Source organism: Triturus cristatus, chromosome 9 (genome assembly GCF_964204655.1).
Source record: "Triturus cristatus chromosome 9, aTriCri1.1, whole genome shotgun sequence".
Taxonomy (NCBI): domain Eukaryota; kingdom Metazoa; phylum Chordata; class Amphibia; order Caudata; family Salamandridae; genus Triturus; species Triturus cristatus.
The window spans coordinates 1,279,521,590-1,279,537,607 of record NC_140592.1 but is presented as its reverse complement, the minus strand read 5'-3'; positions in this window follow the sequence as shown (position 1 = coordinate 1,279,537,607).

Genomic DNA, 16,018 nt, shown 5'->3' with positions numbered 1-16,018 from the left:
CCCCATTCTCCACCCAAGACAAGCGCTCTCAGGCCAGCGACCCACCATACTGCAGGGGCTGCGGGGCTATTGTTACGTCACTGTTACCAATACAGCTGTTACAAGTAAACCTGGATAGTGGAGTTAATAGTTGGGTATACTCTGCCAGCAGGCTATCATAGGTGGTGGTCTATCCACTACAGGGTCCCTGCCATCAGTACGCCAGGGACGTTTGCCCTATTTTAGGTGGGTTTCCTAATGCAGACTCCTGTCATGATATACAACATCGGGCCCACTCTTCGTTCGGTTTTGCCAAAAGTGCATTCACTGCTCCTTCTCTTTCACACCTCCTTCCTCCCTCTTGCTTTCTATCTCTTCCTTTCCATTGTTTCTAAGCATCCTATCTTTTCTTCATTCTCATCCCTGCATTTGTCTTTCTATTCTCTGTCACTTTTATCTCCAACTTTTTCTCTCCCATTGCGTCGAAAGCATTCCACTATGCTTTCCTATCTCCTGTGCAGTATTTCACTCTCTTTCTTGGCTCTTTTTATGCTATCTGCTTTGTATTTCCTTCCTCTATTTTCTCACCCTCTCCATTCTCTACCTCTCTTTTCTCTTTTCCTCTTGTATACCCCACCCTCTCTTCCTTATCAGCTTTCCAGCTGACCTTCCAGTGCCTTCTCATCTATCACTGTGCTCTTCATCAATCCTGTACAGACCTTATTGCCCTTCTTCTTCCTCATTGTCTCCCAGAACCCCTACCCTCAAAGGTTGAATTTGTTTACTCCAGAGTCTTCACTGGTGTCTCTAGAGAGGTGAGATGGTGCCCGTTCCCCAGTGCTATTTGTCCTGGCTTCCGTAGTGCCCACCAACACAGCTGCTCGATGTACTGGGTGATAACACAGAAAAAACAGACACTGCTCCTTGCCACACACTTTAAATTGTCCAACTACCTTTTGTAGCAAATCAGTGTTGTTTGATTAAAATGTTTGAATCTCTCTCTCTATATATCTACATACACACACACGCACACTCACACACATACAAAAAGGCCACAGATGGAGGAGAGGATTTTGCTGGAGTGGGGGGATACATCCTTACCTCTGACCCACCACAAGCACTTTTTGTTTTGGACCATGTATAATAGCCTTGTTCAAACCCCTTCACTTACCTTATCACTCATTCAGCATTCTTCTTGTTTTCTGTACAGTGACATGGAAATGTTGTTGTGGACTCTTATGTAAAGAAACAAAATCTCCCAGCAGGTCAATACCTCATACCCAGAGACATCCACATTGGCACAACTCCCACCCCCCCAGGCATATTCCAACATAGGAAAAGGTAAACAAGAGTATATTGCATGAGGTGCATCTATTAGGTCAGCACATTGGCTTAAAGAGGATGTACACTTTTCTTGTGGTCAGAGTATGTGTATCAACATTTTCCATCAGCTGTGACATTAGTAAACCTCGTCTTGGAATCTCCCCCTGCTGCCTTTTAATTTTGCAAATTCATTGGTGTCCACACTCTGATAATAAATTGTAAAGACCAGGCAGGGCTAAGGATTTTAACAAATGCAACTGTCTGTTACCATTCTTAGACAGATGTATTTAAACAATCCATTGTTGTATTTCGTGGATGCTAACATCTCGCTCTTGATTCTTTTTCGACTTCCGCGACCCTACCTCACAAAGCCATTTACTGATAAGCTATCAATCAAGGACAAAATAACCCCCAAAAATAAGCTGTGTTCCAACCACACACCGTCTTCCCAATAACTCACTTTCAAATACTCCACAGAGGGCCGATCCATTCAATGTTGGACAACAGCCCTTGAACCAGACTTCCTGTAGAGCATCACAACCCGTCCAACCTGCTACTGTTCAGAGAACAACTCAAGGATCTCCTGCCAACACCGAACCTACCAACATGTGATGCCGCTACTCAATACTCACTAGTTTCCCCAACTCCTGACTTATTGATCATCAGCCCAAAACTAAGACCGACCTCTTTCTCGAACCTACTGTCCTACAGAAACAATACATCGTGTCTTTCCCAAATTTCTTTAAATCGATAAAGACAAAGAGAACCAGCCACAAACATAATCTTTCACACTGTGCAGCTTTCTCTTCCAGGGTGTCTGAGATACTGACAGACAGGCACGCATTCAGTGTAGAGTGAGTCTCAGCACTTCTCTTGTCAATTGACAGAGACAAGGCTTTCCATCGAGTGCACTGGCCTTTTTCTGTGGAAAATACTGGATAAGGCGGGTCTAGGTACACGATTCATACCATGGGAATTGTGTTCCTATTCTAGCCCCGCAGCTCGGGGGCTGAGCTCGACTTTCACTTCATCAAAAAGAAATGGACTGACATCCTCCACAAAATGCACACCTCCTCATTCTGTGCCTCGGGAAAAGAAGCAATGCTTAAGATTACTCACTATTGGTACTACACCCCAGCCAAAGGGTGAAATGGAAACCCAACAGTCCTAATGGCTGTTAACAAATCTTTGGCCACCCAGACGCACTGACGCATCTCCTCTAGTTCTGTCCCAAGCTCAAACGCTACTGGTAGACCGTCAGAAAGATATCAATGAAACGTTTGAAACAGATATACCCTGACTTTCTAGCTACGTCCTACTGAGACTCCTCAATGTCCGACACACCCTCTACACTCTAACGAAGAGAAGGCAATGATGATGGCTCTTGATTTGTGTGGGGCTAAACATGTCAACAAAGCCAAATGGGGCAGAGATACATTGTCGTCTCACTTTGTCTGGCTGCATAATCTGTGGGACCTTCCAGGGATAGAAAAGCTAACTGCTTCCCTGCAGAACAAGTTGCTACACTTCGACAAAACGAGGGGCCCAGGCATCCAATCTCTGGCACATGACTTTTGGGGACTAACTAATCCTCTTTACTTATGAGTACGCCAGTTTACAGGATGAGGGGGCACGCCTGATCAGCAAGACAAAGACTGACCGCAGTGGGTACGACGCACTAAAAGACCCAGCCTGCTGACACTGAATACGCTGCGAAAGAGCTAATTCTGGTGAGAGAGGTGATGCTCCCTGGGTGACAACCCCTGATATTTTATCCCTCCTCTCCCACCTTTCCCAGTCCCCCCTGGTATCCTCCCTTCCTCGCCATCTATCTCCTTCTTCTGTTCTTCCACTTTTATGTCCCACTGTTCTACCTAATCAACCTTTGGATTTAGATAAGAGTATTTGTTCCTGGATAAATTAATAAAAAGATCTGAACCATAAAACATCAATGGGTCGGCAAAATATTTTAATTCTAACATTGTTAATATAATATTTCATCAACATAAGGGTTCTCAGATTTGTGGTCTTAGATTTTCACTGTTACTCTCAAACACTGTAAACTTATTTCACTCTCCTTTGGTCTGCAGAACTCTCTGATAACACTCTTCATCCCAAGGCACCTCTTAAAATAAAGTGTTTCTTTGTTCTGTATTTCTACAGTCTCAAAGGCATTACTGTACAAATTTACCAACCTCCAAAAGATGAAACTATGACTTTGCCTAGTTGAGATTCAAATTCATGAACAGTTCACAAAACATGTCTCCTCTTTTGATCTCACTGTATCTTCTCTCTCAATTTCTCCCTCTCTCAAAGCCTTCTTCTTCTCTTCTTAGTTCTCTCACCCTTTGTCTCTCTTTCTCTCTCTCTCTCTGCCTCACTTACTCTCATTCTTTCTATTTATCTCCTTCTCATTAGCTTGCTTCCCCCGTTGTCCGTGCCTTCTCCCCCTCCCTCCGCCCTCCCATTGTCTGTGCCTTCTCCCCCTCCCTCTCGTTGTCCATGCCTTCTCGCCCTGCCCTCCCTCCCTATGTCTGTGATACTTACCATTTGCAATGCAATAGGTCTCGCGTAAATGCAAGACCTATTGCATTGCAAATGCTTGGTTGTGCAGGGCATCAGGTTGGCAATTGCCCCGGTTCTTTCCCTTCCTCCCCTATTGGCGGTGGCACCATGGCTTTTGTTAGAAAAGCTTTCCAGTGTGAACTGCATGTTGTGTCCTTGCGACTGATACGACGTAGCTGACCTGATGATCGTCTGCTCTACCGCACAAGAAATAAAACAATCTTGAAGGAACGAGAGGTACACTTCACCCCCACCCTGGTGCGAGGCTTCAGCTACAACTCGTCGTGGTCAGAAAGTGTTTTTCGAATGTCCCCTGCTCTTCTCCTTTTAAGGTTCGTCAACTAGAAACGTAGCTGGGGGAGGGGGTTACACTCTTCAAACAAAAGGAATCACGTGTTGTGTAAAACATTTGCACAGTGTCACAGGGTTAATTCAAGTGGCATGGTGTTGGGCATTCAACGCTAACAGACATGGACCCATCAAGAGGGCACAGGACATTGAAGGAGACGAGCAAGAGAAACTAGCTGGCGCAGTACATACGACCAGAAGGTAACACGCTATATACATACTACACGCTATACATGCCAATGTGGAACTCTATGAGCACGGAACATACAACACACTAGGAAACGTGGACATGCCAATGTGAAATCCTTCGAACACAGAGCTCACTTAGACAGTGGAGACGTGCGTGCCAATTTGAAGCTATTTGGGCAGTCCTTCACATACTAGAAGACAAGTGCACACCAATGTGAAACAATCTGGGCACAGGACGTACTGCACACACAAGGCGACATACATGTTAACAAGAAACACATTGTAGGGGACGTGCATGACAATGAAAAACTATTTGGGCACAGTAGAATCAGAAGAAACGTGTGCATGTCATTGTGAAGCTATCTAGGCACAGTTAATTTTACACCTGCTAGAAGACATGTGCATGGCAACGAGAAATGTTCTGGGAAAAGTACACACTTCACATCTGAGGACAAGTGCATGTAAATGAGAAACTTTCTGGGCACAGAACATACAGAGTTTCCCTATGTGTATGCCAGTGAAAAACGATTTTGTTGCAATACATACAACACTCAGTAGGAGACAGCTTCTTGTCAACATGGTACTATCTGGGCACAGTACACATTGCACTCACTAGGAAAGATGTGTATGCCAATGTAAATATATCTGGGCACAGCACACGCAGTGCCTTGTGTTTCAATGCAAAACTATCTGGGTACAACACACAGTGCCTTGTGTGTGAATACAGTGCCGTGTGTGTGAAAGTAAAACTATCTGGGCACAACACACAGTGCCTTGTGTGTGAATACAGTGCCTTGTGTGTGAATACAGTGCCTAGTGTGTGAAATTAAAACTGTCTGGGCACGACACAAACAGTGCCTTGTGTGTGAATGTAAAACATTCTACTCACGGTACGCAGAGCACTCACTAGGACAGCTGTGTGTGTCAACGTAACATTTTCTTGTCACAGATCATACAGAGTTCTCTAGAGAAGACGTGTGAATGTAAAACGGTCTAGACACAGGACATACGGAGCTCTCTAGGAAAGATGTGTATGGCATTGTAAGCATATCTGGGTGCAGTGCATACAGGACTGTGTGAGGTAATGTAAACCTATCCGGACTCGGTACATACAGCACTCACTGGGAAAGGTGTCTGTGCCAATGTAAAACTATATGTGTGCAGTGAGTGAGTACATGGCTCACTGGGGATGACGTGTGCGCGCCGTGCATACAGTGTTGTGTGTGTGCCAATACAAAAATATCCGGGGGTAGTACATGCAGTGCTCACAAGTGAGCAAGTATGCAAATAACAACTATTTACACCAACTAGATAAAGCATTTGCAATGCAAAAGGTCTCGTATTTTCGAAACGTTGACGTATTGGTATTGTAAATGACAATGCCTTTTATTTATCTGTTATTTTTTAAACAAATAAAAAAAAGGCATTGTCATTTACAATGCCAATAGCTAAAAATCTCGCAATTGCGAGACCTATTGCATTGCAAATGCTTGTTTTTCTACCTGTCCCTCCAGTTTCTTTCTCTCCAGCGAGTGGAAACAGAGAGGTTGGAGCAGGGCAGATAAGAGGAAAAACACTGATCTGAGGAGCCAACAAGTAAAATAAATGCAGTCATCACAGGCAAGATGCCCCCCTTTGCTCCTGAACCCCGGTGCCACTGCACTGGCTGCACCACTGATAGGCCCCTGATGGTGTACCTTCCAATACATCTGATCAGAGTCTGTTCCTGGAGGGAGCTGCAAACCTTCTGGTTCCCCAGTCAGCTCTTCCCTTCTGAGAGGAGCAGTGCCCTGTGGGGAATGTTCTCTCTGGGGCCCCCACCCTTGTTCCGGCTCGTGGCTCTGACTGACGAGAAACAACTTGTTACTTTGTTTCTCTTCAGTCCTGGGTCAGTGGGAGGAGCTCAGAGCAGGCTGCACAGGCAGCACCTGCTTTAGAGCAAACCTCACAGCTCTCTACCGATGAGCTGGGGGGGCACCCCTTCACCTACTAAAGACTGGGGGCCCCCCCACCGCTGGGGCTGCAGGGGTGTTTGTTACGCCCCTGCAAACTGGCCCCCCGCCCACCACAAAGGAACTGGAGCAAAATCACAGAGCAACTCCTCAACTCCACCCTCCTCCTAGACCCCCCATCACCAAGACCGATGCAAACAGCTGACAGTCTGTGTATTCCCTCCTCTACCTACAGATAGTATGTGTAGTGACATTCCCCAAAGCCAGCCTTTTAGAGAGGTTTCTGCAACGAGGGCAAGCGTCCAGCTAGCTAGCTTTGCCCACAGCTTCTCCTGTACTACACTGTCAAATGCAGCTTTGCAATCCAGGTATCAAAGACAGAGTTGTGACTCCTCAGCTGTTGATTCATGGTCAGGAGAGCTCCAAGGTGTTCAAGGAGGTGCCGACCCCTTGGCTGAACCTGTATGGTTTAGTGTCATTATGTTGTTACCTTTTGGCACGGTCGACAGATCTTGCAGCCGTAGGGAAGCAACGTATCTGACTTCATTGTCGAGCAGGGCAATCAGTCTGTCGTTTCCTGGCATTGACCTCTCTCCTTCCTTGTATGTTGGATTAATCATGACACCATCATGTATCTGGTATGTCTTCGTTTTGAAAGACAAGGTTGGACACCTTAGTCCATTGTGTTGCCCAAGACTCTGGCTTTGTTTTATGAAGTGCCTGTGGTATGCCGTTGGGACCTGGTACCCCCATCACGGGAGCCTCCTTTAGTAACTTTTCAGAGCTGGTTCTCTAGGTCGGGGTACGCTGCACACTGTTATGCTCTTGCCCTGGGTCTTGGTGCGGATGTCCTTGTCCTCATGATGCTCCTCTGAGCTTGGGTCTTGGTGCGTATGTCCTTGTCCTCATGATGCTCCTCTGCGCTTGGGTCTTGGTGCGTATGTCCTTGTCCTCATGATGCTCCTCTACGCTTGGGTCTTGGTGCGTATGTCCTTGTCCTCATGATGCTCCTCTGTGCTTGGGTCTTGGTGCGTATGTCCTTGTCCTCATGATGCTCCTCTACGCTTGGGTCTTGGTGCGTATGTCCTTGTCCTCATGATGCTCCTCTACGCTTGGGTCTTGGTGCGTGTGTCCTTGTCCTCATGATGCTCCTCTACGCTTGGGTCTTGATGCGTGTGTCCTTGTCCTCATGATGCTCCTCTACGCTTGGGTCTTGGTGCGTATGTCCTTGTCCTCATGATGCTCCTCTATGCTTGGGTCTTGGTGCGTATGTCCTTGTCCTCATGATGCTCCTCTACGCTTGGGTCTTGGTGCGTATGTCCTTGTCTTCATGATGCTCCTCTACGCTTGGGTCTTGGTGCGTATGTCCTTGTCCTCATGATGCTCCTCTACGCTTGGGTCTTGGTGCGTATGTCCTTGTCCTCATGATGCTCCTCTACGCTTGGGTCTTGGTGCGTATGTCCTTGTCCTCATGATGCTCCTCTACGCTTGGGTCTTGGTGCGTATGTCCTTGTCCTCATGATGCTTCTCTACGCTTGGGTCTTGGTGCGTATGTCCTTGTCCTCAAGATGCTCCTCTACGCTTGGGTCTTGGTGCGTATGTCCTTGTCCTCATGATGCTCCTCTACGCTTGGGTCTTGGTGCGTATGTCCTTGTCCTCATGATGCTCCTCTATGGTTGGGTCTTGGTGCGTATGTCCTTGTCCTCCTGATGCTCCTCTATGGTTGGGTCCTGGTGCGTATGTCCTTGTCCTCATGATGCTCCTCTACGCTTGGGTCCTGGTGCGTATGTCCTTGTCCTCATGATGCTCCTCTACGCTTGGGTCTTGGTGCGTATGTCCTTGTCCTCATGATGCTCCTCTACGGTTGGGTCTTGGTGCGTATGTCCTTGTCCTCATGATGCTCCTCTACGCTTGGGTCTTGGTGCGTATGTCCTTGTCCTCATGATGCTCCCCCTACGCTTGGGTCTTGGTGCGTATGTCCTTGTCCTCATGATGCTCCTCTGCGCTTGGGTCTTGGTGCGTATGTCCTTGTCCTCATGATGCTCCTCTACGCTTGGGTCTTGGTGCATATGTCCTTGTCCTCATGATGCTCCTCTACGCTTGGGTCTTGGTGCGTATGTCCTTGTCCTCATGATGCTCCTCTACGCTTGGGTCTTGGTGCGTATGTCCTTGTCCTCCTGATGCTCCTCTACGGTTGGGTCTTGGTGCGTATGTCCTTGTCCTCATGATGCTCCTCTGCGCTTGGATCTTGGTGCGTATGTCCTTGTCCTCATGATGCTCCTCTGCGCTTGGGTCTTGGTGCGTATGTCCTTGTCCTCATTATGCTCCTCTACGGTTGGGTCTTGGTGCGTATGTCCTTGTCCTCCTGATGCTCCTCTACGCTTGGCTCTTGGTGCGTATGTCCTTGTCCTCATGATGCTCCTCTACGCTTGGGTCTTGGTGCGTATGTCCTTGTCCTCCTGATGCTCCTCTACGCTTGGGTCTTGGTGCGTATGTCCTTGTCCTCCTGATGCTTCTCTACGGTTGGGTCTTGGTGCGTACGTCCTTGTCCTCCTGATGCTCCTCTACGCTTGGGTCTTGGTGCGTACGTCCTTGTCCTCCTGATGCTCCTCTACGCTTGGGTCTTGGTGCGTGTGTCCTTGTCCTCATGATGCTCCTCTACGCTTGGGTCTTGGTACGTGTGTCCTTGTCCTCATGATGCTCCTCTACGCTTGGGTCTTGGTGCGTGTGTCCTTGTCCTCATGATGCTCCTCTACGCTTGGGTCTTGGTGCGTGTGTCCTTGTCCTCATGATGCTCCTCTGCGCTTGGGTCTTGGTGCGTGTGTCCTTGTCCTCATGATGCTCCTCTGCGCTTGGGTCTTGGTGCGTGTGTCCTTGTCCTCATGATGCTCCTCTGTGCTTGGGTCTTGGTGCATGTGTCCTTGTCCTCATGATGCTCCTTTACGCTTGTGTCTTGGTGCGTGTGTCCTTGTCCTCATGATGCTCCTCTACGCTTGGGTCTTGGTGCGTATGTCCTTGTCCTCATGATGCTCCTTTGCGGTTGGGTCTTGGTGCGTATGTCCTTGTCTTCATGATGCTCCTCTGCGGTTGGGTCCTGGTGCGTATGTCCTTGTCCTCATGATGCTCCTCTGCGGTTGGGTCCTGGTGCGTATGTCCTTGTCCTCATGATGCTCCTCTACGCTTGGGTCTTGGTGCGTATGTCCTTGTCCTCATGATGCTCCTCTACGCTTGGGTCTTGGTGCGTATGTCCTTGTCCTCATGATGCTCCTCAACGCTTGGGTCTTGGTGCGTATGTCCTTGTCCTCATGATGCTCCTCTACGGTTGGGTCTTGGTGCGTATGTCCTTGTCCTCATGATGCTCCTCTACGGTTGGGTCTTGGTGCGTATGTCCTTGTCCTCATGATGCTCCTCTACGCTTGGGTCTTGGTGCGTATGTCCTTGTCCTCATGATGCTCCTCTACGCTTGGGTCTTGGTGCGTATGTCCTTGTCCTCATGATGCTCCTCTACGCTTGGGTCTTGGTGCGTATGTCCTTGTCCTCATGATGCTCCTCTACGGTTGGGTCTTGGTGCGTATGTCCTTGTCCTCATGATGCTCCTCTATGCTTGGGTCTTGGTGCATATGTCCTTGTCCTCATGATGCTCCTCTACGCTTGGGTCTTGGTGCGTATATCCTTGTCCTCATGATGCTCCTCTACGCTTGGGTCTTGGTGCGTATGTCCTTGTCCTCATGATGCTCCTCTACGCTTGGGTCTTGGTGCGTATGTCCTTGTCCTCATGATGCTCCTCTACGCTTGGGTCTTGGTGCGTATGTCCTTGTCCTCATGATGCTCCTCTACGCTTGGGTCTTGGTGCGTATGTCCTTGTCCTCATGATGCTCCTCTATGCTTGGGTCTTGGTGCGTATGTCCTTGTCCTCATGATGCTCCTCTGCGGTTGGGCCTTGGTGCGTATGTCCTTGTCCTCATGATGCTCCTCTACGGTTGGGTCTTGGTGCGTATGTCCTTGTCCTCATGATGCTCCTCTACGGTTGGGTCTTCTTGCGTATGTCCTTGTCCTCATGATGCTCCTCTACGGCTGGGTCTTGGTGCGTATGTCCTTGTCCTCATGATGCTCCTCTACGCTTGGGTCTTGGTGCGTATGTCCTTGTCCTCATGATGCTCCTCTTTGCTTGGGTCTTGGTGCGTATGTCCTTGTCCTCATCATGCTCCTCTACGCTTGGCAACCCCTGCTCTCAGACTGCTGCAGGGACCTTGCATAGATTCTTGAACACTGAGGCGTTGCCCTAGGAAGGTGAGCCACTGATCCGCCTGTGGCATGTTAGAGTTGTGTTTACTAGGTGGGCACCAGTCCATGCTGTTAATAGTCTTCCAGAATATCTTAGCTTTTTTATTTCTGTATTCACCAGAAGATATTCACATTCTGTTTCTTTTCCTCCCAGATTAACTTCCTAAATTTCAATCTTTGTTCCTGAAAATGTTTCCTTAATTCCTTATTTTGTAGATCCACGCACACGCATCTCCATACCCGGTTTACTTGTTTTTGGGCTGATTGATGTACTGTGGATTGGACTATGGTGGATTGCATTGATGGAGTTTTAGCATATGTTTGTGGTCTGGGCTTGCAAGTGGGCTAAGTTAATAATGTCTTAAGGAAAACCTCCCAGGTCTCAATGGTGTGTTTTTTCTGTCCTTGTATTCTTGTATCAGCTTTTCTGCTGCTTTTTCAAAAATGTGGCAATTGTGTTCCCAGTCCTTCTTAGTCGTTTGTAGTCGATTGCGTATGTAGTTCCAATCTGTGCACTTACTGTGTCCATGACTGTTGTGTCCGTCTGTCATTCAATTCTCCTGGCATTATGGTCACTTTTACAAAATAATCCTGCTTGCGTAGTGTTGGAACACGGGGCAAATTTGCAATGAGTTAGAACGAAACCCTGCATGAGCACAAATTTTACACAATACCGTTTTCAATGATAACCAATGCACAACATTTATATATGATAATACATTTCATCAGTGTCTGACAGAAAAAATAATTACTTTGTAAAACAAAATGGATAAGCGTCCAACACGTGTTATTCTCAAGCAAGAAAAAGAATCACTTTATCAATATATTTAAACACGTTATTCTAGCCAGAGGACTGGCGTGGAACACGTTCCTAAGTGAGCAGGATAGCCTGCCACTATCTGCTCTTAGACAAAGGTGGTAGTCACAGGTACCACAAAAAATGCAACTTGGGAATCACCGGCCCCTCGAGGCCACACACAAATTACGAACAGTTTCCTGGATTTATGCTTCCCTAACATCCGAATGACTCCTTATGTCACACTCAGGGGCCAAGTGGACCACATGTGTCACGCCCGGCGTTCCAAGCGACAATACCTCTTACTCCTTTCAGAAACTAACGGTGCTGAGAAATCGATAGCACTGAGAAAACCTTTTTAACTATTATGAGACCGAAATGTCCACTCTGCCCATACAAAATCGCTGTATCACAAAAATAGCATCCTGGGAGAGAAAAAGGCTATCATCAATAGATAAATATTCACCATTCCTAGTATGCTGACTATCGAAAAAGGGTGATTTCCGCAGGATCGCCTGAGAGACCACCTTACAACTTCTCAGCTAGGACATATAAAATAGGTAATATGCCAGATTCTGTCAGTGCCAGGGTTCTCGGGTTATCTTTTTACGCTTTTCCCTAGTTTACCATGTGCCAAATTCTTTAAATTAGGTTCTGATGTAGTCTCTTGCCCTCTGTGATGGCTGCTTCAGGACGACCTCCGCCCCGTGGATTCAGCAGAACTTCCAATCAATTGCGGTGTCTGCTCACCTTCTTTGATGCACAAATGTGAATCCATCCGGGCGGGGTCTCCTTCCTTGGCTGCAGTCGGGTTTGAGGTATCAATCAGCTCCTGGCTGGCTCGCCAAAATGTTACTTAGGCATGAAATACCTTGAAAAAACAAGAGACAAGGGTGTTTGGCAAAGCAGGAACAGTTTGTTTAATTAAACAAACTGTCCTGGAGAACACTGACAAGCACAAGGTCTAAGTACTGTCTCAATTTACAATCGATCTGCGACTCCCTTATAGACAGTTCATCATAGGTAATAAACATTTCTGGCAATCCTTGTATGGTGAGTAATGCAAGTTGCTGTCTTTGGAGTCATAAATTAATTGTCTAATGGATAATACAGGTGGGCCTCGACCTTGCGTGGACACAATGTGGCCAGTGGATAACGAGTCCAGATGTCCAGCATGGGGAGCGCGTGATAAATGTGGCTGCTCTGTTCTGATGGGCTATATGTTCCCAACTCATGTGGCATCTGACTTTATCGTGTTTTAAGACCGCGCGTACCATGTGTGCTTTATTAGGGCCAATCTTTAACCTTTGTAGTGTCACTGCACCTATCTGTGGAATGGATCTAAGGTTTCCTGTTCGTGCGTTTATCTCCCGGCTATGTTCCACCCGGCCTGTGACCTATCAGTCAATAACCTTGAAAGTAGGTCTCAGTGCTTGTCCGACTAAGGGGTTGAAGGTAGGGGTTAACGTGGAGTTCACAACGGGCAAATTTGTTAATAAAGACAAGATTTCGTTCACATAACTGAATGTATCGTTTCTCATATCAATATTGATTTTTTTCATATTAATAAATGCACCTGGCATTGCAGGTCACACACTCTGCTGACCACAGTAGTTTGCAGGTTTTTTCTCATGTCCTGCACCTCACGCCTCCCTCCTCTGTGGAGAAAGGGAGTATCTGGCGGAGAGGCTGTTCTCACCTTGTTAACCCGCACGCCCCCCGGGACAGGGCACACACATAGGGACGGGCTTTGGTTTCATCACACCTCATTCACAGTGGGACCATGCACAGGTGTTGGCACAGAGCCACAGCCCCTTGCAGGGATCTGTGGTCTCACAACAGACACATATCTTTGCTATGTGGCATGTGAGCGCAGCAGGAATCATGCAATAATTCACATATAAAAAACGTTCATGCAACACATACAACATTTCATTGCAGTAGGAACTCTAGAGCGATTGGAAGCAAAGACCACATGTGCACCTAAACACATCTGCAAAAAAATACAAACATTTACCAAGCTTACTGGAGGCCCACTCCATAAGAACCCTGGAGCAACAAGTTAGAACAAATGTAAATGCATAAAATGCAGCTATTTTGAAATTCCACAATGCTCTTCCTGTTTGGCAGAATGACCATGCCTTCCCCTGCTTGTTCCAACACCACCTTATAGGAAAGTCTGAAAGGAGACAGGTTGAAGCCGATGACCATCTGTCATGGGCCCAGCAACAGACAAGCAGCCTCTTCTCAGAAAGACAGGCTGCTCCATGTCCAGTGTAGGCGAAGGGTTATGAGCGCCTAGCCTGTCCATAGCCTGCCTTTAGGTGCTGAAGAGTGCACAAAAAGGGGCAGGCAACAGTACCTTCAAGGGACCCACCAAAGTCCTCTTAGTCCTGAGGGGGCCTGCACTTGTAGATCCTGTATATCCACCCCAGCTCTTTGGAAAGAAGGGTATAGCCCACGCCAAGGGGCCAGAAGCTTCCAGGTGAACCTTCTTAGAAGTCTCTGCAGGGATGCCTCATTGGAGGAGTATGCAGCTAGCTTCCGATATCACGTCGTCTCTCAGTACAGAAACTCATTGTGAAGGTCTGAGGAAAGAGGCGAATGAAGAGGAGGTGGGTACGTGAACTGCCACAGGAAAACCACGTGTTGCATCTGTTGCACATGCATGTCGTCATCTGCCCGATTTAGAGAAAAAGCGCCCATTAGCTTATGGCATACTGCCATAACTGTCTCGATAGTCACCCTTCGTCTCCCTTATCCCACCCACCTGGAGCTTGTCTCGACTGTAGCCTATACATCTTTTTCACCTGACTTTTGCCCTTCACGTACCAACCCCTAAGCCCCTAGCATCAGAGATGATGGTGTCTGCACTGCTACAGTACACTGGACGCATGCAGCGCTTGCCTCTAGGGGTAACAGATCACTGGAAACAAGTACTCTTACAGTCAGCATCCTTCCTCGGATGTGGGGTCCTGTGGTGCTCTGGTGACGTCAGTGTGCTGTTATAAGTGATAATGCTGCTGCTGCTGTGTTCCTTGTAACTGCGCAGCTCACTTCGAGCCCGATTCACAAAAGAAATCTGAGACAAAGTCCTAAATTTACGACTTTCGGTATACACAAAGGGCATTTAGGAGTACTAAAGTTAGGATTTTTTCTCAGTTAATCTTAAGTTTTTGTCTTGAGTTAAACTCACTTAAGTTTAACTGAGACAAAGTCCTAACTTTACGACTTTCGGTATTCACAGACAGCATTTAAGAGTACTAAAGTTAGGATTTTGTCTCAGTTAATCTTAAATTTTGGTCTTAAGTTAAACTTTAGACAAACTTAAGTTTAACTGAGATAAAATACTAGTCGTAAAGTTAATTTTGTCTCAGTTAAACTTAAGTTTGTCTTAAGTGTAATTTAAGACCAAAATGTAAGATTAACTGAGACTAAATCCTAACTTTACTACTCCTAAATGCCTTCTGTGAATACCGAAAGTCGTAAACTTAGGACTTTGTCTCAGATTACTTTTGTGAGTCGGGCCCTTCATGCTTAAGTGTCTGAACTGCCACCGGCTTGTATTCTCTTTTTCTTCTTCTTTCAGGTACCACTGCATCGAGAAAGGAGCAGCTAGCATGCTGCCCTGATGAAGGAGAGATCTCTGAGGCTGCAGAAACTAGATGAGAGTCAACCATGAAGGAAGAGGTAAAGAAACAAGCAGTTGCTGGTGCAGGATGGTCGTTGTACTGTTAGACTGGAACTGCCTAGCCAGGCTTTAATACTGCTGCTCAACCCAGATAAAGAAACTGCCATGAGACCTCCACAATTTCTCACAAGTGTTCATTCAGGACATCAGGTGTGTAATCTCATGGTAGGTCTCTGTCTGCTTGGGTTTAGCAGGATTCCAACATCACCACGCTCAGTCCTGAGACCCTTTGGAAAGACTGACGATGGCCCTGGGTGATGTCTCCAACACGCTCTGGGGTCCGGCCAAGGAACGTAGCTTGTGGCATTAGTTTGTGGTGGCAAGGAAGAGGCCGGACCAGGAAGGTTCCGTGATGTCACCATGACAGTACCCCTCCTGACAGCCATTCCCCACCCTCGGGTTATTCAGATGTAAAAGATAAAAGGTCTGAAGAAGCCAAACATCTGTATCATATGGGGAGGAGCATTTGTCAGGCCTATAGCCCTTGCATTTAGTGACATAGTGCACTGTTACATGCACAAGTTTGGCCCCCGAAACAGGTTTGATTTCATACACATCACTTTCTTCCACCTGAATTGGGGCTCGGTGTACTCTTAATCTGAGACCCTGGTTCCACTAGTTGCAATAGAAATACTTTGAATACCAGCGACCCCATTAGGCGTTTAGGTAAACATAGTCTCACAGAGACTGGATTCACTACCTTACCAAGAAGGTAAGGTCCTATAAATCCTGGTTGTCAAAGATAATGAATGGACTGCCTTTTAGGCATTCATGGTTTTATTATTGGCAAATCCATCCATCAATGCATAAGATATCAGTCTATTCACATTCCTAATCCGAGAGATAACTGTACAGGTATTACTCAGGTGCCATATTCGTTCAGTCTGCCCA